This window comes from Euprymna scolopes, chromosome 20 (genome assembly GCF_053919585.1).
Source record: "Euprymna scolopes isolate OS-2025 chromosome 20, ASM5391958v1, whole genome shotgun sequence".
Lineage (NCBI taxonomy): Eukaryota > Metazoa > Mollusca > Cephalopoda > Sepiida > Sepiolidae > Euprymna > Euprymna scolopes.
The window spans coordinates 80,783,935-80,810,538 of record NC_136501.1 but is presented as its reverse complement, the minus strand read 5'-3'; positions in this window follow the sequence as shown (position 1 = coordinate 80,810,538).

Genomic DNA, 26,604 nt, shown 5'->3' with positions numbered 1-26,604 from the left:
GGTCTGGTAGCATAATTCGTCGCTTTCCCCAGCCGGGTCTGGGCTGGCTGTATTCATTTGTCAAATTTATGCAATCAAAAGTAGCTTGGGAGTTTGTTGATTCTATTTAAATTAATTTCATCTAAAAAGTAAAAAGTTAATTGCCTGAATTATTGGCATTTTGTTTGATATATTTGAATTCCGACGGGTGTAGCGAAATTTATGATGAAAAAAAAAAAAAAAGGGAAGGTGAATATATTCAGTGAACCCGGATATGTTCATACGTTTAGCTCGCATTTAGCCTATCGTGTCCTTTGGAAGGGAAGGAAAGACAAAGAGACAACGGAGGTAGAGAAAGAAGAAAAAATGGAGGCGGTGATTTTGAAACCGCGACACAACCAATGCCAAGTGAAGATAAATTGGAGGTAACCGATCAATAAATCAGCTACTATGTCCCAGAGCCTAGCTGGAGTCCGAATACGGTACCCCCGTAAGGGTTGGGTTCGAGACTCCTAACAAACGGTTCCCCAGTTCGATACAAAACACCTGATGAAGGCCGGAGGGCAAAACGGCCGAAACGTTGTGACGTTAACAAACAAGATGAGGAAGTCAGTCCGACAATCTCAATCAATGAAAACACCTCATCTAAAAAATACAGACAATTACTAAGTCAAAGATGGTTTTTAGAAAAATGTTTTAAGAGAAAAACTCAAGGGAAGTTATTCTGAAACTCCAAAACAAGAGTTATTCTTCTTGTCACACGAGATGAACTGTATGATTATTTTTCTTTTAACAATTGACTTTGCATGTGCAAGCAGTGCAGCAGCACTGCAGCAATTACTGAACTTTTTTCTCATATGGACGAAAAATCCAAAATATTTCCAGTCTTGGCAGGAACATTGGAGACTATTTAGCTGCTTGAGGTAGAACCTAAGTTTTTTTTAAATTTTTTTTTTTACATGCGCACTTATTGATTATTTTTCAGCTGCTGGTGATGGATGAGATACGAAAACCTTCTTATAGAGTATAAGAGCAGGGAAGTGAATAATTATTATTGGGGAGGGGGTATTAACATTGACGGGAAGGTCGGAGGTCATATTTTATGGAGTAAAAGAAAAAAACGAGTAACAGACGATTGTGACTCTGTCACTTGAGCAGAACCCCAGTCCCATCACTCCATCAATCATTTGTGTAGCTAACCCCAGGAGATTCCACCTCTAAGCTAAGCAACGAGGCACTAGAGCCGTCAGCTAATTGCTATAATACCTACAAATCCTGATTACAGCAGCTATAGATGATGCATAGATGGGTGACCAATCATCTTCCAACGAAAATCAGTTTGGAAAGAGTTGATTGGTGGATGGAGGGAGATAGCATCTCCATCCTGACCACTGCCCTTTGTATAAAAAAGAGTTGCACCGTGGCTACCGAGAAAGAAGGCCGATGCAATGACAGCGTAACGTCACTTCCTAATTAAGTTGTAGGTATAGACAGCTTCCGATATTCAACCACGTGGTCATGCTAACAGGCATAAAAAACATGGTTACCAATATGTGTTACCGATTGTCCATGTATGTTCTAAAGAAAAAGAACAATTCTCCATTCGGAAAATAATTATTATAATTGCACATTTGGGATAATTTTAATCAAAATATCGTAAGTGAATTCGTGTTTGAACTTTTATTTTTATTGGAGAAAGTCGAATATTTCATTTCATTTTATTTTATTTTTTTTACTGCAAAACAAACAATTTTTGGGTTTGTATTACTGTACACATAGATTCGAAAAAGTTGTCAAAAACAAATATATAACAAATAAATGTTATCAAAGGCAAGATAAGTTACTTTTCTATCAAACTGGATATATTTTTCGTGTTTTTATTCAATGTGACATGTTTATTCAGCTCGAAAACATACATTGTTTACCGATGTATTGGAAAATTCAAAATGGTGCCCGACTCTCTCTTTAACACGGTAAGTTCGGGAAAAGGTGTTATAAATAATAAACTAGACAAAATACTATTAAAAAACCACCGAATATATGTCAACCTATGTCACGGTAATATATATTGAGCGAGTTTCTAACAGTATTTTGTCTAGTTTTATATTTATAGCACCTTTTCCCAAACACCGTGTTAAAGAGAGAGTCGGGCGCCATTTTGGATTTTCCAATACATCGGTAAACGCAGTAATTTTTTCGAGCTGAATAAACATGTTACATTAAATAAAAACACTGAAAAGATATCCAGTTAGGTAGAAAAGTAACTTATCTTGCCTTTCATAACATTTATTTATTTTTTTGACAACTTTTTTGAATCTATGTTTACAGTAATACAAACCTCAATTTTTATATATTTTTCAGTCCGTTCTTTTAATAATAAATAAAACTTTTCACTAAGTATTATTTTAAACTAATCATTTTTCACGGCAGTGTTTTTTTTTTTTTTGTTTTGTTTTTACGATTGGTGAATTATCAATATAACGGGGCGTAATTCATTTCTTTGAAATATATTTAAAACTTCAATTTTTTATTTTTTATGACATTTATGTGTAGTACTTACCAACACAACAAACGCCCTCGTGTTTGTGCCTTGTATAGGCATGCGCGACAACAAAACTTGGGTTTTTATAAGCGGAAGTCTCGAGGTTGTCAGGAATCTACAGACGCATGCGCAAAAGAAAGGGATTGAGATAGTGGTATAAAGGCAGATCGAGTGAGAAGGTTGTTGTTGTCATTGGACGTTACAGTGACGTGTGCGTTAGCAGGTGATTAAGAGGCAATTTATTTTTGTATGTCAAGTCACGCACCTCGGTGAAGGTCATATAAATCGTTCACCTCGGTGAAGGTGAAGGTCATAAGCTATTTCGGCTATTTCATTTTGTCTCTTTTCCTGGACAACTATGGCTGGGGCAAAGTTTGATTTAAAACTGATACCCGAATTCGACGGATCCACTTCTGTTGTCGACTGGGTCGAAAGGGTTGAGCTGACCTGCAACCTCTGTGAAGTAAAGGGGGTGCATACTGTGATTCCCCTAAGATTGGCTGGAGGTGCCCTAAGTGTATATCAGCAACTGAGTGCTGTGGAGAAGGCTGATATTACCTGTATAAAAAATGCTTTATACAAGGCATTTGCCATGGATCCCTGTACGGCCTACGAAACATTTGCCACTAGGAAGCTCATGCCAGGAGAAACCGTGGACGTCTTCTTCGCGGAGCTGAAGAAACTTGCAGTTCTATTTGGCAATGGAGTGTCAGAGCAAACACTGGCGTATGCGTTTGTGGCCGGCCTTCCCACCCATGTTAAGCAACTGTTGAGGGCTTCCACCAGCATATCTGTAACGCCCATGGAACATTTGTTAGAACGCGCTCGAGCCATTATCAGAGATGAGGAGGACCTGAGGGAACCGGTTGTAATGATGGCGCAGGCAGCCAAGACTAATGCTGAAAAGAGTCCCAGTTTGAGACCCACAACCAATGGGAGATGTTTCTGCTGTGGCCAGCGAGGCCATATCGCAAGAAATTGTACTAACAAGGGGCGGGGGCACCCGCGCTGTTTCCAATGTGGTAGCTATGGACATTTATCCCAAAATTGTGCGGGAAATGCATCAGGGGGCAGGACGTCAGCGCCGCCCTGTTCCCCGGACAAGATTTAATTGAGGCGCAACCGACAATAAATGTGTACGTGGACCAAGTGCTTTGTTCAGCTCTTCTCGACTCCGGGTGCTCACACACCATCATGAGTTCCAAGTTGTGTCGGAACTGGACAAAGCAGAACATCAAAGTAACCACAATAGGTGGCAATACGCAAGCTTGCTGTGGAGCCGGAACTGTCAAAGTCCACACAGACTCTGGTGTGGCCGCAAACATTAATGTGCTGGTGATGCGAGGGGATTTGCTGGGATTCGATGTACTGTTGGGATATGATGCTATTAAGGCACTGGGGGGAGTGGTTATCGGAAGAGATGGGACTGTGCGATTTTTGGAAACCCCAGTGTGTGCTGCAGTTCACATTGATCGGCCTGATTTTAAGGTGGACTACGACCCTCACCAAAAAGCATGGACTGCATCGTGGAAGTGGACAGAAGGAAGGGCGCCAACCGAACTCCAGAATAGCATTGCAGAGTACTCGATACCCGACGAGGTCCGTAATGATTACGAGAAGGAACTTGAGGCATGGATCCAGGATGGATGGCTGATCCCCTACTCCAACAAGCTGGGACCACCCAAGGGTCTGATTCCCTTAATGGCTGTAGTCTAGCATAACAAATCAAAAGTTCGTCCGGTGCTGGACTATCGTGAACTCAATAGATACATTGAGACGTACACTGCCGATGCTGACGTGTGCGCCAGCAAGCTGAGAGAATGGCGCCAGAAGGGCTCCAATGTGTCTATAGTAGACTTATTTGCAGGTGCGAGTGGATGAGACATTGTGGCCGTTTCAGACAATGTGGTTCCGGGGTCAGAGATACTGCCTTACTCGGCTTGGCTTTGGGCTGAATGTGGCACCGCAAATCATGAAGACCATCGTAAATGCAGTGTTGTCCCAGGAAAAGACCACTGAGGACACAACATCGGCCTATATTGATGATGTGTATGTCAATGAAGACATACAATCTGCGTCGCACGTCAGAGAAAAGTTAGCTCAATTCGGGTTGGAGTGCAAGGATCCCGAACGTCTGAGGGATGGAGCACGGGTATTAGGATTGGACGTTTGCGGGAAAGACGGTACCTTACGATGGAGGCGTGGCAGTGAGATTCCAACCGTCCCTGATGTTATTATGCGGCGGACTATTTTTTCCTTGTGTGGGAAACTTGTTGGTCACTTACCAGCGTGTGGCTGGCTCCGAGCAGCTGTGGGCGTCATCAAACGCAGAGCAAGTTTAGTAACTACAGGTTGGGATGATGTATCTGATGATGCTCTTCTAACTCTGATGACGACAGAAACCCTAGAGAGAGTTAACAAGGAAGATCCTGCCCGTGGAGAATGGTGTGTCGATGGGGACACTGTGAATGTGTGGGTTGACGCTAGTTCTTTGGCATTGGGAGTGTTATTGGAGCAACGTGGAAATGTAATTGAAGACGCATGCTGGTTGCGACCCGTGAATGATGCTCAACACATCAACCTGGCGGAACTGGATGCTGTTGTGAAGGGTTTAAATCTGGCACTGCAATGGCAGTCGAAGAAGTTACACTTGTACACGGATTCTCTCTGCGTCTACCACTGGGTGTCCGACACTCTCTCAGGACGAACAAGAGTCCGTACTAAGGCAGCCAGTGAGATGTTAATCTGGCAGAGGCTAAACACCCTGAAGAGTCTGGTATCAGAATATGACCTGTTGGTGAGTGTAACGCTCGTGGCATCACACTGTAATCGTGAAGACCAACTAACCCGTGTGCCTCACAAATGGTATGAAGCTGTGAAGACAGGCGTGGAGTTCACTGCTCGATCTTGCGCAGTTGGCACGATTAGCTCATGCCAAATACAAAGAATTCATGTGCAGAGTGGACATCCAGGTATCAAAAGAACTTTGTATTTTGCGAGGCGTGTGGACCCGGCAGTGACAAGGGCAGATGTCAGGCAGATCATCAAGCACTGTGAGGCATGCCAGTCTATCGATCCTGCACCTGAGCAATGGCAGAAGGGGCGATTGGAAGTTGAGCATGTGTGGCAACGATTAGCGATGGATATTACCCATTACAGTGGTAAGCCCTTTCTAACCCTTATCGACTGTGGACCCACTCGTTTTGCGGTGTGGCGGCAAATGACCAGGCAGGACTCAGCGAATGTTGTCCGCCAACTGTCATCTATCTTTTCTGAGCGAGGTGCGCCGGAAGAGATATTGACGGACAACGATGCTGCTTTTTGTAGCCACCAAGTTCGGCAGTTGTTGAATGAGTGGGGTGTCCGACTATGACTGCGATGTGCTCATGTGCCATCAGGGAATGGCATTGCTGAGAGGAGCCATCGCAGCATCAAGAGAATTGCTGCCAGAAAGCAATGCACCATTACGGAGGCCATGTATTGGTATAACATCACACCAAAGGATGGGAAGACACTAACAACAGCACCGGCCAATGCCATACACAAATACCGTGTTAGGATAAAGGGCATTGACACTGTCCAACCAATTGACGAGGAGAGTCATAACAAATACAAGGTAGGGGATCCAGTTTGGGTTAGACCCCCTGGAAACCGGTGCACCACCAAGTTCAAATGAGGACGAATATCTGGAGTGGTCAGCCAGCAGTCGGTCCTTGTTGATGGAACCCCACGCCATGTGCGCGCTCTTCGCCCGGCTAGTGAAGTACATCCCACAACTACAGAGAGCGATGAATCATCAGATGATGAGCTGCTAATGAGTGAGGTCACCGAGCAAGAGAGTGGTAGTTGTAGTTCGTCTGATCAGCCAGGATCAGAACCAGATCCAGAACCAGAACCTGAATCCGAGAGTGTAAATAGCACCCTTCGCAGAATCCAACGAACTAAGAGGCCACCCCCGGAGTACAATCTATGTGATCATCAGATCAGGGGGGAGTGTAGTACTTACCAACACAACAAACGCCCTCGTGTTTGTGCCTTGTGTAGGCATGCGCGACAACAAAACTTGGGTTTTTATAAGCGGAAGTCTCGAGGTTGTCAGGAATCTACAGACGCATGCGCAAAAGAAAGGGATTGAGATAGTGGTATAAAGGCAGGTCGAGTGAGAAGTTGTTGTTGTTGTCATTGGACGTTACAGTGACGTGTACGTTAGCAGGTGATTAAGAGGCGATTTATTTTTGTGTGTCAAGTCGCGCACCTCGGTGAAGGTCATATAAATCGTTCACCTCAGTGAAGGTGAAGGTCATATTATGGCCTCATGGTTTTATTCATCATGTTCCCACACATTTTAACTGTAAATAATTTACATAACGAGTTTGTTTTACTGTACACAGATTCGAAAAAGTTGTCAAAAAACAAATATATAACAAATAAATGTTATCAAAGGCAAGATAAGTTACAAACATGCTGTCATGTATGTAGGTACACAGGGAACGATAACAGGGGGAACACCGGCAAACGGGCGGTGCACAACGAGACAGCATGTAGATACTTGCGGTCTGCTCTCGGCTGAATAAAGTCTTAAAACAAACTCGGCGTTTGCGTTCTCAGTGAGAAACACCACATGGCGACGAGGATGAGATCATTTCTCATAAAGGGGAAAGTTATTTAAACTTTTTCTCCGAAAAACATCGCGTTTAATAGAAATTAAATAGCGACATATTTCTACCTGCACACACGCATTTTAAAAACATGACGTCTTATGGTAAAATCGACGAATTCTCGCCGAGTGGAGGTGATTGGGACACATACTCAGAAAGATTGGAGTATTATTTCGAGGCTAACGGAATACAAGATTCAGGAAAGAAAAAGGCCGTCCTTCTTTCTGTTTGTGGTGGTGAAACATTTTCTCTGCTGAAGAATCTCGTTACGGCGCACAGGCTAGCTTAAGACAAAAGTTATGAGGAACTCTCGCTCTCGTTAAAAGAGCACTGCAACCCAACACCGTCTGTAATTGTTGAGCGATTCAACTTTTACATGTGCCGCCAACAACCAGGTCAGTCCATTTCGGATTTTATTGCTCATTTAAAAAAAATTACAAAGTTTTGTGAGTTTGGAAATACGATAGAAGAGATGTTGAGAGATTTGCTCGTCGTTGGATTGATGGATGACCGAATCCGTCGGCGACTGCTTTCCGAGAGGAAACTAACTTTTCCTTATGCCCGACAGATAGCTCTTGCCATGGAAAGTGCAGACAGGAATGTTAGTGACATGGCAGCCTGTTCAACGTCCAATTTTACAATACAGACGAAAGTCAACCAGGTTGAACGGCCTACTCCACTACGGAGACAAAAACAAAGACCATGTTTCCGATGTAACGTTACCCTGACTTCTGTCGTTTCAAAGAGGCAACGTGTAATTTTTGTCACAAAACCGGTCACATTTCGCCAGCCTGTTTGACCCGGAAGTACAACGGCAGAGCTGGAAATCGTAAAACCCACAAGGTCACCAGTGAAGAACCAGTAGACGAAGATACAGGCAGCGACTGCACCTCGGTGCATAGGCTGTTTAACCTGCCAGCAAATAGCAAAACCGAGCCCCTGATGGTGTTGGTGGGCATAAATGGTCGCAATGTCGAGATGGAGATTGACACCGGAGCTGCTGTTTCATTGATCAGCCGCAATGCATTTGAAAAACTATGGTGTGAACCTGATAAGCCGGTACTTTATGTCACAGAAACTAGCAACCTACACGGGAGAAAGTATCACGCCGTGTGGTACGTGTAAAGTGTCGGTAGACTATGATGGCCGACAGTTTTGTCTGCAATTAGTGATTGTTCCTGGTTCTGGCCCTGCACTTCTTGGTAGAAACTGGTTACGAGTAGTGCAACTCAGCTGGAAACGCATTCATCAGCTGAAAGCAGTAAATGCTACACCTGCAGTTGAAGACATTATTGCAAAATACCCCGATGTTTTCAAGGATGAATTGGGCACACTGAAGGGTTTCACAGCAAAACTTAGTGTTGACCCGAAAACAAAGCCCATATTCTGCAAGGCTCGACACGTGCCCTTTGCATTGCGTGAAAAGGATGACAAGGAGCTGGATCGACTAGAGTCTCTGGGTATTATCGAACCAGTACAATATAAAACTACAATAAACACATGTTCAAATTTCGGCCAGTACCCTATCCCCAGGATTGATGATTTGTATGCAAAATTGGTGCAGGGAAAGAAATTCACCAAGCTTGACTTGAGATCAGCATTCCTGCAGGTTCCGTTAGAGGAAAACTCAAAGCAGTACCTTACAATCAATACACCACGGGGTCTCTACAGGTTCAACCGCCTCAGTTTTGGAGTAAAATCAGCTCCTGGTATCTATTAATGCTGTATGGACAATTTGTTGGCAAATGAACCACATGTCGTATGCTATCAGGACGACATACTAATTACAGGATCATCAGACGCAGAACACTTGAGCACCCTTGACCGAGTGTTAGGGAAACTCTCAGAATCTGGTCTCCACATTCGTCTGGACAAGTGCAAGTTCATGGCATCCTCCGTAACCTACTTAGGTCATTGGATTGACTCCGAAGGCCTTCACCCTACAGCAGAAAAGATCCGTGCCATCCGGGATGCACCAGCCCCACGCAATGTGACCGAACTTAAGGCTTTCTTGGGCTTATTCCAGTTCTACGCTAGGTACGTCCCCAACGTCGCAGATAAGTTGGGCGCCCTCTATTATATACTGTGGAAAGGTGTCTCTTGGACGTGGGGCACCCCCCAATTAACAGCTTTTCAGTGAGCCAAAGATGCATTGGAGACCACAAATGTCCTGGTTCACTATGACCCGAAGAAGGAACTGGTACTGACAATATGGTGTCGGAGCTGTTTTGTCGCACATCTTTGCCGACGGTCCAGAGAAACCTGTTGCTTTTGCTTCGAGAACAATGTCACCGGCTGAGAAAAATTATAGTCAGTTGGACAAGGAGGGACTGAGTATTATCTTTGGGGTTAAAAAGTTTCATCACTACTTATTTGGACGTGCATTCCGTATCATTACGGATCATAAGCCACTTATCAGCCTCTTTAGCCCAACAAAGCCAACATTGGACACCCTGCCACCAAGAATAATACATTGATCACTGTTGATGAGTGCTTACGATTACACGATAGAACATAGGCCTGGTTCACACATCGTCACTGCCGACGCAATGAGTCGTCTCCCCCTGCAGGAAGCGTTAGATGTCCCAACACCAGGCTGCATTATACATCTCATGGATCACCTCGACAATTCCACCATTGACTCGACTGACATTTGTGCTCATACACGCAAAGACCCCATCCTCTCTAAGGTTGTTCAAGCCACACAACATGGAGGGTGCAATCTCCCACATGATGCTCCGTATTTACCATTTCACGCTCGTAAAAACGAACTAAGTGTTGAAAGGGGGTGCCTGCTGTGGGGTTCACGAGTGGTAATTCTCCACCATCTCAGGCAGAGAGTGTTGGATGAGCTTCACCAATGCCACCCTGGCATAGTCAAGATGAAGGCCCTCGCCCGGACCTATGTATGGTGGCCTGGGATAGATGCTGACATCGAAAAAAAGGTGAACAACTGTTACCCTTGTCAGTGCTCCAGAAGCCTACCTGCTAAGGCACCACTACACCCCTGGGAATGGCCAGCTGAACCTTGGCAGCGGGTTCACGTTGATTATGATGGCCAATACCTGCTTGTCATTACGGATGCACACTCAAAATGGGTTGATGTCTATACCACAGCCACTACAATTGAAAGGTTGAGGCGCTGTTTTGCTACTCATGGTCTCCCGCACATTGTTGTCAGTGATAATGGCCCATGCTTCACCAGTTCAGAATTTGCAGAGTTCATGAAACGGAATGGTATCAGACACAAATTTGTCAGTCCACATCATCAGGCATCAAATGGTCTAGCCGAACGCTCAGTTGGGCTGGTTAAAAACGGTATTAAAAAAATGTCAGGAGGAACTCTGGAAACAAAGATATCCCGTTTTCTGCTGACATACCGGACAACGCCTCACACAACAACGGGATCTACCCCGGCAGAGTTGTTGATGAAGCGAAGATTGCGCACCAATCTGGATCATATGAAGCCCGCCACCTCAAGTGTTGTATATAACAACCAAGAATGTCAAAAGTTTCACCATGACAAATCTGCCCAGATGCGTTCATTTGATGAAGACCAAGCAGTATTTTCACAGAACTTTGGTTCCGGATCCATGTGGTTGGCTGGTCACATTCTGGAAAGAATATCTTCTTTATCCTTTCTAATCAGATTGCAGGATGGCCGGTTGGTTCGTCGTCATCAGGATCACATCAGGTCTCGCCGTTGTATCACCGAGCCAGCACCTCAATCCCCAAGTGAAAACAATCCAGAACGCATTTTCACGGAACTAAACATGCCTCTAGATATGGCAACACATCCACAGACTCCATTGACACATGAGAATTCGCCCGATTATGAGCAGCCAGATAGAGAAGTGAGTGAGCATACCCCACTAGCCCTGCCACGACGATCGAGCCATACAATAAGACCACCACCGCGTTTTAGTCCGGATTGACTAAAGATTGAACAATTACCTTTTATTTTTTCTTAAGTTTAAAAAAAGGGGGGTTCACTGGTCACATACTGAGTCAGAATAATCCTCGACCACAAAAGGGTCACAAGGGCAGTCTTCCCTGACCTTTTTCCATGATAAATGGAACTTTCTTTTTTGGGGGGAGATGTAATGTACGTAGGTACACAGGGGACGATAACAGGGGGAACACCGGCAAATGGGCGGTGCACAACGAGACAGCATGTAGATACTTGCGGTCGGCTCTCGGCTGAATAAAGTCTTAAAACAAACTCGGCGTTTTCGTTCTCAGTGAGAAACACCACACATGCCGCCATTTTTCTTTTTAAAATATATTGATAAACATTGTATGATTTTCGAAGCAATGACACGTTTTAAAGTGAGTAAAACCACTAAAAACCTTCCCAGAAAGGTAGAAGAGTAACTTATCTTGCCTTTGATAACATTTATTTGTGATATATTTGTTTTTTGACAACTTTTTCGAATCTATGTGTACAGTAATACAAACCTAAAATTTAATTTAACTTGAAAATAATATTTAAAATACACATGCATACACTGCACAAGCACCCTTATTATTATCATAATAATAATAATAGTAATAATAATAAAAAAACTGGTGTAGATGACATCGACTGGTGCCACACCACACCAACTAGTTGTGAAGGGTCAGCGAGGATGGACAGACCGAGGTGAGAGAGTACTGAACAAATCTCCACTAGAAGTGTGCAGTTCAAATCTGGTATCTTGGGGAGGCATTTTGTCACCCAAACCCCAGGAAACACCAATGACCGATGTCAACGAGAAATCAGTGACAACGGCTGTTGCGATAACATGCAATCATCTGCACAAGTGGTCAAAAGGTGGAGAACACTGGAAATCTGGGGAGACTTGTCACGTGGTCTCCAGGGAACACCACAGGTTACTGCCAGTGAGCAATCACTGATGTTGGCTTTTGAGACAACTAATACGCTACACATTTTGATGAAAAACATGGGGAAAAAAATGGACATAGAAGAACAGAAAATCAAAACTTTAAATATAATTTCTGTATTTAAAGTAATAGTTATTTAAATATTTCAACATATAATCGTGTGGAGAAAATCCAGCTTCCCAATAAAGTGCCCTCTGGATAGGAACAAAAATAATCTCAGTCATGAAAGATTTCTCCTCCACCGACCGAAGACAGAAAAGGTAAAGTGTTGTATCAAAACAGATACTACACTGATCTTGTTCCGAAGGCCAAAAAATATTTGTTTAATGTTTGTTTAATTGTTTGTTCCCTAAATTTATAATTCAGTTTTATCAGTATTAAATTGTATATTGTTTTAAAATTACTTAATTTTACATAGATAATGTTTATATTTTATATTGAATGAAGTTCAGTTTAAGTATTAATCGAACTGTGTTCCTTTTTTCTTTTTTAAAAATGTTTTATTGCTCTTTTTCAAATGGCCCTCATATAGTGCTGATAGTCTGACAAATCTTACCTACATTGTCTGCAGACATTTTTCAGTTAACAGGCCTTCTTCTTACTCTCGGTGGCCGTGGTTGCACACCATGTTAATTTTTGTGAGAAGAGAAGTTAGTTAATCAGTCAGTTTAGTTAAGAGCTGAGTGGAGTTGCAGAGTAAAGGGTCATATTCGGCTCAGAGCCAAGAACCGAACCCATAAAAGACAAAATCCACCATAATTAACACGTGATCAGCAAAGATATTCCTCAGATAAAAGAAACTACCAAGAAATTACCAATTAACACAAAAAAGACTTGGGTGCGTTTGATACAGCTGATAGATTACTCAAGAAAAGGGACTATGATTTTTCATTGATAATGCTCGGGAGGTGAACAACCCCCTTTACTGTCTCTCAAACCCTAGCGATCGCTATGATACATGGACAGGACTAACAAAAAGAAAGAGAGAAGAAATCATAGCTTGCACTGGTTTATTGAAATACAGTGCATTGTCGTATTCATTCTGTTTTTTATTTATTTTTATTCTTTTGTTATTCTATCATGAACTGTGTGCCGTTGACATTGTTTTATTTATTTATTTTTTTTTGCAAAATCCAAACAAAGGTGTTGCAGAGGATTTAACAAAAATAAACAACAAAACAAAACAATTGACCGTACAACTAAAATATTAAACACAATACAAAGGAAGGTAACAGCAACGACAAAGAAAAATGGCAAACATCTGGTTGCCCTCCAGGAGATGGCTTTATTTTTTTTCTGTAGAAGATTAGTTAAAGGGTTGAGGAGATCTGAGCATCCTGGGATGAATCTACGGTAGAAATTTACCATCTCCAGAAAGCATCGCAGCTGCTTAATCGACGTGGTACTAGGAAATCCTGGATAGATTTTATTTTATCAGGCAGAGGAGTGATTCCATGAGCATCTGTGTAGTGTCCAAGAAAGTCAATATGTTGTGTTCCAAATTTGGGATGTCCTCCAGAGCCACTGGAACCTGATACTTGCCTTGGGCATGTTTTCAAGAAAATGCGGGTACCGTGCAGATCTGAGGCAAAACCATGAATGTGGGAAACAGGATACCGGTCGTGCACTGTAGATGCATTGAGTTTTGGGTAATCCACGCAGATTCTGAACTCTCCATCGGGTTTGGCCACCAGATGTAATGGTGAAGCATACGGGCTGTCCGAAGGTCGAATGATGTTGTCTGCCAGCATTTCTTCAAACACCTTTTTAGCATATGTCAATTTATGTGGAGGGAGTTTTCTTGGTCGTGAATAGGCCGGCTGTCCAGTTGTTTTTATGTGGTGTTGAGTCTGATGTTCTCCTGCATCGGTAGGTTTAATGGGCTGAGTAAGGTCCTTGTACTGGTGCAGGATTACTGTGTAGCGTGGGTTGTGCTGTGTTGCCACATGGATCCCAGTTGTATTTAAGCTTGATGGAGTCTCCGTAATCTTTATGGAAGCTTTGTTGTCGGACAAGGTCCTTGTTTTTGTGTGGACAGCCAGGTTATAGTGTGTACGAGCCTTTTTCAAGTCTCACACAAAAAACACACATTCACATTTCAAGCTATGTCATATACATACGCGCACACAAACATATGCGCCCACGTCCACACACACGTACATTTATTCATGTTCGCGTACATACACTCACATTCACGTGTATATACACACGCGCTAATGCACACATATGTACTCACACACACGCACACAAACGCACACATGGACGACGTCACTTCCGCTTTCTAAGGAAATATACACATGCGCAAATGACCACCGGAAACAAGTATAAAACAAAGAGCAACAACCGGCTTCTTCCTTTTCGAGATTAGCCTCCTAGGTGGCTGGTTGGCGTGCTAGCCGCCGCTGTTTCGGCGCGCGCACACGCGTACCTCACGCCCACTTACTACTATGTATGGGGCACGAGCTAAGAGACCGTATGTACACATTCACACTCTTTCTCTCTCTATCTACTACTGTTCCCTGAGAACATCTTCGCGTAGCTGACTACTAACTGATGTCAACTCTCATATCCTCTTCTTTGTCTACACGCTGGACTATCATTCTCATTTCCACTACAACATTCATTTCTTTTCCCACGCGTGAAAAAACGATAGTGACCCGAACTTGAGATGAAAACACATTTCCTTTTCTTGCTACAACACCAGTCGTGCAACGAACATTGGTTACATACGCGCGGACATGAACACATGTTATAACTAAAACGTTCATTCTTTCAACAGCAAATAAACGACGTTTATCCTATCCATCAATTGAGTCTTTGTTTTTTTCAATTCCATTCGTTTCATTATTTTCTTGTGGCGAGCTAGGGTATTATACCCTGGTCCGCTACAAGTGTGCCAAGAAGTCGGCACCAAGCAGGGGTGTTTTGACATCTGCTTTTGTGAATGACCACTTGAAATCATGCCTGAGGTTGATGTTTAAGGTGAGCTCCTTGTTTCCGTAGGTTTCTATGGTGGAACCATTTGCTGCTCAGAGTTAAAAGGAGGTTGGCTTTAGGGTGGGTCTGTTGGTGGGTGGTATCACACTAATAGCAGCACCAGTGACCACTAAAAATTTGAGGTCCTTATTTTGGTCCCATCTGTAAAAGAGACAACTGTGAATATGTCTCGACAGGAATCGTTGTCACTGGCTGTCGGTCTATTCATTTCCCTGGGCCTTATTGTGATTGCAGAGAGATTGGCATTTGCAGGCCTGGTCGCCAAAAGATTGGTAGCACCAACATTTGTTTGCATAAGTTTTTCGTCCACGACTTGAGCTGCAGGTACGGCTTCGGTTCCTGGTGTGTGGTGCTGGACTCCGCTGTCTCTCGTGTAGGGAGAGTTTGAGATTTCTCAACTCCGCGCGTAATTGAGCCAACTCATCTTCCAGGCGTTGTGTGTGGTTCCTGATGCAATTTTTGACTTGATGGATCCTCTGGCAGGCCTAAGAATACATTTTATCAGCTGAATCGGCCACAACCTCAAGAGAAGTTTCAACTGGTACCAGTGCAAGGACTTGAGTAATATTTTAAGGTAGCTGATCCATCCAAAGGCCTCAGAGAATGGGTTCTGCTGTAGTATTGTTCCATAGACGACTCTTCATCAGGCATAGAGATGAGATTGATACTGAGATACATTGGAGAATAGATCTCTGATGAGGTCTTCATCCAAACGTCCTGTTCATTTGAGAATGGCTTCTTTGAGAGTGGTGTATGGGAGATAGTCTGGTGTGTTGAGAAGGATGCCTTCTACTTCTTCAACTATAGATGCTGGTAGAGCCTGTATGACTGAGGCATACTTAGTGTCCTATCGTGTGACCTTTCGAGCCCAAAAAATTGCTTCGAATTGAATGAACTGTTCGAACATGTTTTTTTCCTCACATATACACACCCACATGTACGCACACACACACGCATATACACATCCACACACATGTATGCAGGCACATATGCACAGACATGTACATATATTCACGTTCACATATATACACTCACATTTATGTGCATACACACACAAACGCTAACATACGCGCACATGGGAAACGTCACTTCCCCTGAAAAGAATTCCAGACATGCGCAGTCAGAACACTCACCCCGATATAAAAGTCAACAAAAAACATTCAACTTCCTTTTTCTTCCCTTTTTGCCTGGTTTCATCAACCAGGCATGTTCGCGTCCACAGCTCTTGACTTGAAGACATTTCCACGTGGACGAGTACCACCATGTGCGCGCGGCTTTGCTGAGGCCAACACACTCTCTCTCTCTCTCTCTCTTTCCCTTTCTCCATGCGGGACGGCCATTTCTCGTCCTCTACTTCATTCCTTTCTTTTCCACCCGTGTAGTCGTCAACGACTGAATGACCGAGACAAATTTCCTTAAGAGTAGCAACTTGGCCTGTTTTGTCTCCTCTCTTGCCAGTGTTTATTTGCTTCCCCACGAGAGCAAATTAGGCATGAAGCCATTTTTTATTGTGGGGAGGGGGGAGAGAAAGGGGACTAGATCTCGAGAGGTGGGAAATGGGAGCCGGTAGTGAGAGTCTCTTGGTATATAGGGTTTGTATTTATTTGCTTCCCCACTGAGCAAATATTAAAGATATAAGTGAGATTAAGTCAAACGTAGAGAATTAGAAATACAGAAATATGACAAATCAACTCCATGTTTGAACCTTTAGGTCAAACATGGCTACCATTTAATTAATAGAAATAAATAATAAATTTATATATATATATATATATATATATATATATATATATATATATATATATATTAGTGATGGGACGGATAAAAAAATTTCCTAATTCTGATACAATTACAGATTCACTTCTAAGTTCCTGATTCCGATACCATTACTGATTCTTTTAAAATTTGTAAAATATTTACTTAGAGATTTGTTGCTTTTTTATTTACATTTTCAAAATCCTATAAAACTATGTGCAGTTCTAAGAAACAAGTAATGTTCATGGAATTTACACTTAGGTTTAGACACAGATAAAGAGTGGGGGAAATTATTGATAGTGGTTTCAGCTAGACGAGTATTTTTTTATGAAAGTCAGGACAGGGCAGAATCATATTGGAGCTCAGACGAGCACATGCCATGAAAATAACTATAAAGCAGAGACAGGCTCGCAAAGTCTCTGAGAAAGTGATGTCTGTGACAACGTGAGAAAGAGCTTGCAGGATAGAGAAAAAGACATCCTCCACTTGGCTATGAAGTCTATCTTGAACTCTGTCAAGGCAGGATAAGCTGCTTCTAGTAGCTCCTGCCCAGATGTAGCAACAATACTCCATCCTTCGACATACTTGGCTCTTATACAGGTAGAGTATACAGGTCAGCAGTGAGATATCTACTGGAGCAGCATTTTTCCAGCAGCTTGGCAATGGATTTGATGTACTTGTTCCATTTCAGATCAGGAGTAAAAGTCAGACCTAGAAACTTGTCAAAACATGGAGCCTCTCCAAGATGGAAGTCATTCATTTCGTTTGATGCCAGACAGGGATCAGAGCATTGGATGATGGAAGGATAGAAGTTTGGTTTTAGATGCATTAAAAGTAACCAGCCACCTCTTTGCCCATTGCAGCACATGATCAAGATCAGAGGAGAGAGAATCAAAGAGAACTTGGTTATTTGTGGCTTTTGATGTGCTGCCATAGATGGTAGTGTCATCAGCATGAATGATCTAAGGATGTGATTTGGAAGATCATTGATGTAGAACAGGAAGAGAATTGGATCCAGGATGGGCCCCTGAGCATTAATAATGTGAGCTTCTGATTTCTGCCCATCAACCACTACTCTTACGAGCCTATCAGAGAGAAATGATTTAATAATTGAAAAGACATTTCCAGCTATACCATAGCTGGAGATTTTGTGGAGTAGACCTTTATGCCATACCCTATCAAAGGCCTTTGAGATGTCAAGGGCAATTGCCCTAGATAAGAAAGCCTCCATTGAGGGATTCGCTAATCCTATGAGATCTAACTGTTAGCACATCTGCTGTAGATCTAGCAGAATGGAAACCATATTGCATGTCACTGAGAAGATTATTGTTGATGAGGTGTTTAACTACTTCTTTATTTAACACATCTGACAGGGAAGAGGGATGTTACATGAGTACACTTATACTTTTCAAATGTTTTCATTATAATTGATTGAGAATTGTGAGACAAATAGAAATTCATTTTAATTTTAAAACAAAGTTGAAATGTATTTGTTATGTGGAGATAGGTAACCAACCCGAAACATTCTACATAAGGAACCGAGTCACCGGTTTTCACCGGACTCTTGTGAAAAACAGAGACTTCCTCCCTGAACGTTAACACGCTGTATTTGTATTTATGTAAATACGTAAATAAACTTCTCTTTCAGTATTCAAACCACAGTGTATATTTATTTATTCTTTTCACGGAATACTTCATCTTTGATTGTCCGTATAAGAGGCCACCTTAAGACATATCAGTATTGTTAGTGTAAAAAATGCTGTTTTGAATTGTTTCATAGATAAGTGAAAATCGTCAACATTTAGTATGTAAAATTGTAACAGCCTACTCCAGGTAATACCAATTTACCTTGCTGGCTAAGGGTTAGGTGGGGTATTTGACACAAGATTTGAGAAATTCATTCTGTTCTCCAAAGTCTGGAATATGTTTTTATTAGCAATATGGTGGACAGAAAAGTAATTTTTCAACAAAGTAAAATTGACATTGAAGACAGGAAGTCAAGCTGACATCCATGAAGATATCAACAGTAGACCAAATGTTAAATGACAGACTCCTCACCTTTGTAGGTGATAAGAATTATCTTGAAAGATAGAAACACTACCAGCTTAGTGTTAATAAAGTTTCTTTGGAACAAAGAAGGGGTTTGAAAGACAGAGAAAGAAAGAAAAAGAAAAAGAGATTTAAAGAGAAAAATAGGTTTAAGAGAGAGAAAGTAAAGAGATTCAGAAGAAGAAAGAAAAAAGAAGAGAAAGATAATTGAGGGAAAAGGGTAGTTTCCAAATGACAGAGGAGGAAATGCTAATTTCAAAGTGATGGTGGTCAGAATTTAGGGTTCCATAAAAAAACGTGTTTGTATAAAGTTCAAATGTTCAAGAGGTCCATTGATTTTGTCTTTTCCTGAAGCTTTCACAAAATACTGTAATCTCTTCCTTTCGGCAAAGAATTTGTAGCGTCTACCCCGGAACTAAAATTTGACAGAGACTTTTGAATTGTCACCGTTTCCGTCAGACTTTGGTAGAACATGTGAGGAGCTGGACATTCCCAATTCGGCAGTTTAAAGACTTTCAAACTAAGTTTTTCTCAACCCAGGCCAGGGCGGCAAACCAACCATGGATAATGATACCATATCGGCGACAACGGCAATACAGGCCGTTCTTAAAATTCCGCCTTTCTGGACACACAACCCGATGTTGTGGTTCGCCCACGTGGAAGCTCAGTTTTTCACTCAGCAAATTCACAGCGAATTAACTAAGCTGAACCATGTGGTGGCCACACTCACGCACGAAGTGATGGCTGAAGTCCGCGACTTGATAATGGCACCCCCAGGATCTATTTCTTATGACACTTTTAAGTCGGAGTTAATCAGAAGAACAACCAACTCCCAACAAAAGCGTCTCCGGCAACTGCTGATCGAGGAGGAACTCGGCACCGAAAACCATCCCAATTACTGAGACGGATGAAACAATTAATGGGCGAAAGCGTTCTACAGCCGGACATCCTCAAACAATTATTCGTTAGTAGGCTGCCGTCCAGTATTCAGATGATACTAGCATCTTCCAAAGACACCACCTTGGTCGAGGAATTGGCAGAGTTGGCAGACAAAATCATGGAAGTAACGGTTTCAGTAGCCCCAGTGCACGCACAGGCACCAGAGGATTCCTTTCCCGAAACCTCAGGCACCTTCACATATATCCGCGAAGAACTGGAGAGACAAGCCCAACTAATCCAAAATCTGAGTGACCAGATTCGTGATATGGAGCTCAGACCAAGCAGATACCCGCGTCCGAGCGGATAGGACCGTTCTCGACCACGAAGTAACAGTCGAAATGGTGACAGGCTGTGTCAATTCCATGCGCATTACGGCGAAAAGGCTTTCCAATGCCGCAGGCCTTGCTCTTTCATGAAGAACGATAAGCAAGCGGGAAACGGCCAGGCCAGGTGGTAGGGGCGACCGATACCCCTGGCAGAAACCACATTTGTCGCACCTTTTACATCACAGACAAGAACACTGGTACACGATTCCTCATTGATACCGGTGCAGAAGTCAGCATAATCCCCAAGGAACTGTCGAAAGAGAAACGTACCCCGTCGACTTTCTGTCTACAAGCCGTGAATCACTCATCTATTCCGACTTTCGGAGAAAAGTCGTTAACATTAGACCTGGGATTCCGACGCACCTTCCAATGGATTTTTACTATCGCGAAGCTGCCCATTCCAATTTTAGGAGCGGATTTCTTGCATTATTTTGGCATACTTGTGGACGTCAAACGCGGCAAATTAATCGACAATAGCACTGGACTTACCGTGCAAGGGAAGATTAATAGAAAGATGACGATAAGCCCGGTCATATTGAAGGATGCAATGGACCCATACACAGACGTCTTAAAAGGTTTCCCTAATATAACTCGTCCTGTTTTTAGCAACGACAGGGTTACACACGATGTTACCCACCACATCCAGACCAGAGGACCTCCTGTGAGCGCGCGCCCGCGCAGACTCAAACCTGACCGCCTGAAAGTCGCCAAGCAAGAATTTCAGCACATGTTGGATTTGGGTATTATTCGACCCTCCGACAGTAATTGGTCATCGCCACTCCACATGGTGCCCAAAAAGTCAGCAGGCGACTGGCGCCCTTGCGGGGATTATCGAGCACTGAACAGTCGCACGACTCCAGATAATTACCCCATTCCTCACCTCCAGGATTTTTCAAACTCTCTCCATGGTAAATCAATATTCTCCCAAATCGATCTCGTCCGTGCGTACAATCAGATTCCTGTGGACCCTGAAGATATCCCCAAAACTGCTATAACTACCCCATTCGGACTCTTCGAGTTTCTACGAATGCCCTTTGGACTGAGAAATGCCGGCCAGTCCTTCCAGCGATTTATAGACGCAGTCTTACGTGGATTACCATTCGTTTACGCATACATTGATGATCTACTCGTAGCGAGTTCATCTGAAAGCGAACACGTGCAGCATCTACAGCAACTGTTCGACAGATTGTTGGAATACGGTGTTATCATCAACCCCAGCAAGTGTGAGTTTGGAGTCTCTTCGCTTTCCTTCCTGGGACATTTAATTGATTCGGAGGGTATCCGCCCTCTCCCGGAAAAAGTCCATTCCATTGTTGATTACCCACCTCCCACTTCCCTTCGTAAACTTTGGGAATTCCTCGGGTTGATAAATTTTTACAGGCGTTTCGTTCCTCACTGTGCCGAAATCGCACAGCCCTTAAGGGATGAACTCAGGAACAGAAAGAAAAAAATGAGACAATCACTTTGAACGGAACGGAATTACACTCCTTCAACAAAGTAAAAGAAGCATTAATGGCTGCCACTATGTTGGTTTTTCCCCACCCACACGCTCTCCTATCCCTGTCGGTAGACGCATCTGATGTGGGCATTGGAGAGGTATTACAACAGTTTGTAGACAACACGTGGCAACCACTATCTTTTTTCTCCAGGCGACTTCAGAATGCTGAGACCAAATATAGTACCTTTGGCAGAGAACTTTTAGCCACTTATTTTGCGGTCAAGCACTTTCGCTACATGCTAGAGGGATCCGACTTCACTCTTTTTACGGACCATTAATCGCTATCGCACGCCTTTCTCAGTTCACTTTGGACATCAAATACATCAAATTCAGTATCGATCTTAAACAGATCGCCTTCGACCAAAGAAATGATGAGGAGTTGAATAACTTGCTACATTCTGAAAGCCTATCGTTCAAACAGGTTCCCATACCCTTTTCTAGCAAAGTGATTTGGTGTGATATCTCAACCGGACATGAGCGCCCTTATGTTCCTCCCAAACATAGGAGAGCTGTTTTCTCTCAGCTGCACAACCTATTGCATCCTGGCATCCGCTCTACACAGAAGTTGGTGATGTCTCGTTTTATATGGACAGCCATCAATCGAGATATACGCGAATGGACCAGGAGTTGCATACCTTGCCAAAAGTCTAAAATTCATAAGCACATTAAAAGCCCACTTTCGACCTTCTCAACTCCTGAAGCTCGCTTTCAGCACGTTCATACAGACTTAGTGGGCCCACTCCCACCCTTCCCACTCCCACCCTTCAGAAACTGTACACATCTGCTGACTTGCATTGACAGGTTTTTAAGATGGCCTGAAGCCATACCCATTAAAGATACTTCTGCCGAAACTGTGGCCAAAGCCCTTATCACACGCTGGATAGCTCGTTACGGGGTGCCTAACACCATTACAACCGACAGAGGTAGACAATTTGACTCTTACTTCTTTTCGGAACTGTCTCACCTACTCGGATGTAAACACATACGCACTACTTCATACCATCAGGCGGCAAACGGCATGATTGAACGCTTTCACAGGCAATTGAAAGCGTCCTTGAAAGCATACTCCGACCCTAACAGATGGATGGAATACCTTCCCTTCGTTCTCCTAGGTATTAGGTCCACCATCAAAACGGATATTGGTCTAACCCCTGCTGAAATGGTCTACGGAGCCTTACTGACCTTGCCTGGGCAGATGGTCACACCTACCACCCCCGAACGCATGCCAGACCGGCGAATTACACCTCTCATGTAAAGGATTATATGGCAATACCTTTCAACATTGTGCCAAGAGCACAAGATGTACACACGCATGTTCCCAAGGACATGAACTCATGGACCCACGTGTTCGTCTGGAATAGTGGCGTGACTACCCGCTTTCAGTTGCCGTATTCCGGCCCTTACAAAGTACTCAAGAGATACCCGAAATTCTTCATAATCGAGATTAACGGCAGACGTGACTCAGTCAGTGTCGATTGCTTAAAGAAAGCGATTTTTGACGATGATGTCACACACATGCAGAAACCAAAGACTACGGTCTGTTTCGACGACCCCGACTCATCGAGCACGACCATTTCTACCAGGTCGGGTAGACGCATTCAGCGGCCACACCGATTTGCTGTTTACACTTAGTGACATTCTGTTCTCCTTATCGACATACTGTCTAGTAATGTAGTGTCTACCCCGGAACTAAAATTTGACAGAGACTTTTGAATTATCACCGTTTCCGGAGAGCTCTAAAAAAGAGGACAAAAAAAACCGTGGCGCCAAATTTGAGTGCCCTCTCTTCCTCTTTTGCTCGCTGACCCTTGAGGAGTTAACACGCGCTACTGCTGTGTCTATCACATGTGCACGACACGCGCTATGCCAGTTCTCATAATGAAACCAAAAAAAACATTCTTCTTACCTTTCCACGCCACTTTTCACTCGAACGGCTATCCCAAAGAAAAATATTTAATTTATCTTTTCTTTTCGACTTTACGCCAAAAAAGAGAACATTTACCCATAAATCAGTAAAGATTTCTTTCTTTTCTACAGACACAAAAGAAACCACATGAGTGTGATACACAAAAGGGTAAATAAAATTACACTTCTTTTAATAAGCCAAGTCTGACTATTTTCATTAATCATTAATTTTTCTGAATATTTGTTTTTTATTAATGTTTATGAAAAATTATTTTTAAGGAGCTGTTCGTCGTTTTGCCCGGCGAGCAGCTCACTTCAAATTTATCTTTTTCTATATCTTCATGAACTTCACCAGGCTGACTATTACAATTATCATCAAGCAGATTTGACGGTGTAAGAAAAGCATATTTAATTGCAAGATTGTGAACTTGTTGAAATCTGCAAGATATTTCTTCAGTCAACCTGTCTAGGATAGACAGTATTTCCCATCTCAACTCAGTATCAAACCCCAGTGCTTCATCAGTCAATCATTCACCACCCATTCGTTTTTTTTTGTTTTTTTGCGGATATGATGCTCCATGCTTATCCCCATTTCAGAGCAGAATTTTTTGACTCGTCTATTGCAGTATCCACCATCTTTTCTCTATTCTGAAGAAGGCAATCTCTCAACGCCGTCAGCCTGACAGAACTTTGTTGCAATACTTGAAAATACTTCTGGGCATCATTGATTTCTGGGAGAATAGTTTTCCAAAAGCTCAGAAATAAAAGAAACGGAAACGACAATACCGAGTTGAGAATTAATGATGCATCTGATCTTGTGGTTGCATTTTCTCCTTCTCTGTGAACTGTTCCAGGGCAATGATGACTTCCAATAATTTTTTACCACATCATTTACAGCATCTGCTCAACTACTCCATCTAGTTTCCATAGTCTGCTTGATACTTAGACCGGTCAACTAAATCAAGACGTCCCAGCGATGTGTAGATGCAGAAAAGAACGAGAATAACCGGTTCAGTTTGCCAAAAAATATAACAGAGTGAACCACTACAGAAACGGCATGTACACAAGCCATATTTAATGAATTGCTAGTGCATGGCATAAATAGAGCTTTTGGGTTGATTTCAGAGATTCGTTTCTGCACGCCCGATTGGTGGCCATAATAGCAGCTTTGTCAAATGCCTGGTTAATACAGTCACTAATCTGAACCCCATCGTTCTCCAGTTCTCTCAAAATCAGTTTAGAAATGTCCTCCGTGCTTTTACCTTTTGTCTCAATGGAGCGGAGAAATGACTTCTCCACTGTCACTTTATTTATCGTTAATTTTTACATAGCACAATACCTCACTCATCTGGTCCTTGTGAGATACATCAGGAGTGCTATCAAAAATTATGCAAAAATATTTGCTTTCCTTGATCTGATTGATGATTTTCTTTCTCACCTGCTTTGCCAAAATGCTCACAAATTCATTTTGAATTTCTGGTGACAGATAAGAAGTAGCGATTTTCTTTCCCATATTAACTTTCACCAAATGTTCACGGAGCATAGGGTCATACTTGGCCAATAAGGTGGGGTCTAAGCGATTACGCATAGTTTTACAACCTTGCCAGTCAGACTTTGGTTTAGTGAACATTTCTACAATGTTAGAGTGGCCTGAGAATGATGATTATTTATCATTTTAGGTGAAATTAATGTACGAAAGTTTAAATTTAAAAATAATTGTTTATGCTTTTTTTTCCGGAAAGATTTTCAAGGTATCCATACGCAATTGCATAAAACAAAATGAAAGTCGAATAAAACAAAAGGAAAATATCATTTTTAGCCAAGGGTGTTAGTCTAAACTTCTCACAATATTAGTAAAAAGTGTTTCTATTATAATTATCTGTATCTTGTTTTTGTTTTTTTTTTTGTTTTTTTTTGCATTAAAACTGTTATGTGTGTAGACATGCATATAATATGGACAACAAACACGGATGCTAGGGACAAGATTCATATCGTAGTTTATTCTCCATAATGGCTATAATACAGACGCCCCACACCAAGGTGAGTTATGCCGGCCAAGGGAGGTAAGTAGGGGAAGTGTACCTCTACTAGGAGAGTTACACCTAAAGGGGGGGGTATTGTTTATACACGTAACATCTCCCTCCTTACAGGGGAAGAGAGAAAGTGTGTCCTTTTCAAAATTCAGGTAGATCATTCACAATATCTGACAGGCTTTCTTATGACTCTGCCCGATCTTGTCTGTATTGGTGATATTGGTCTCTCGTTTGGGTCTTGTTGATCTGCTGGTGTTTCCATCTCATTTTGTCTATTTGTTGCATTGTCTGGGGTGAGTCTTTCTATCTCAGAGTGGTTGTAGATGGTGCCTCTTGGTTGGTGTATGGGGAAAGAGTGTTTTGGTTGTATTGTTTGGCGTATGAAACAACGGTTGCGGCGGTATCGTTGTCCGCTTGCATTTTCAACTTCGTACGACCGACCAGTCAACCTTTTTCTTACCGTGGCTTCCTCCCACTCTCTTGTGTGAGGTCTTAGAGGCTGGATCCAGACATTGCTGCCCACACGAAGTTGGCTCAGTTCTCTGCCTTTGCCCTGCCGCCTCAGCTTCTTATCTTCTTTCTTTTGTGCCTCATAATGTGAATAAGTGTAGCTGGGCCTCAGTAGGGCCTCGGTGGTTGGTACTGTTGCCTTTGTCCGTCGGTCTAGCAGTCTCTGTGCTGGACTAGTATTGAGACCTTCAGTGGGTATATTTCGCATGTTCAGTAGCCCAAGTAATAGGTCCTCTCCCGAAGCTTTGCACTTTCGCATTAGACGCTTCATAATTTTCACAGCTGCCTCAGCAGCACCATTTGCTTGACTGTTCCCAGGGGATATTGTTTCGTGAGTAAACACCCAATCTTTTGCGAACTTCCGAAACATGCTAGATGAGAATTGGGGTCAATTATCAGAAATGAGGATGTCTGGTATACCATATCTAGCAAAATGGCCTCTAAGACGACTGATCACTGCATCTGACGTTGAGCCATTCAACTTGTCCACCTCAAAAAAACTGCTATGCTGGTCCACCGTGACCAAATA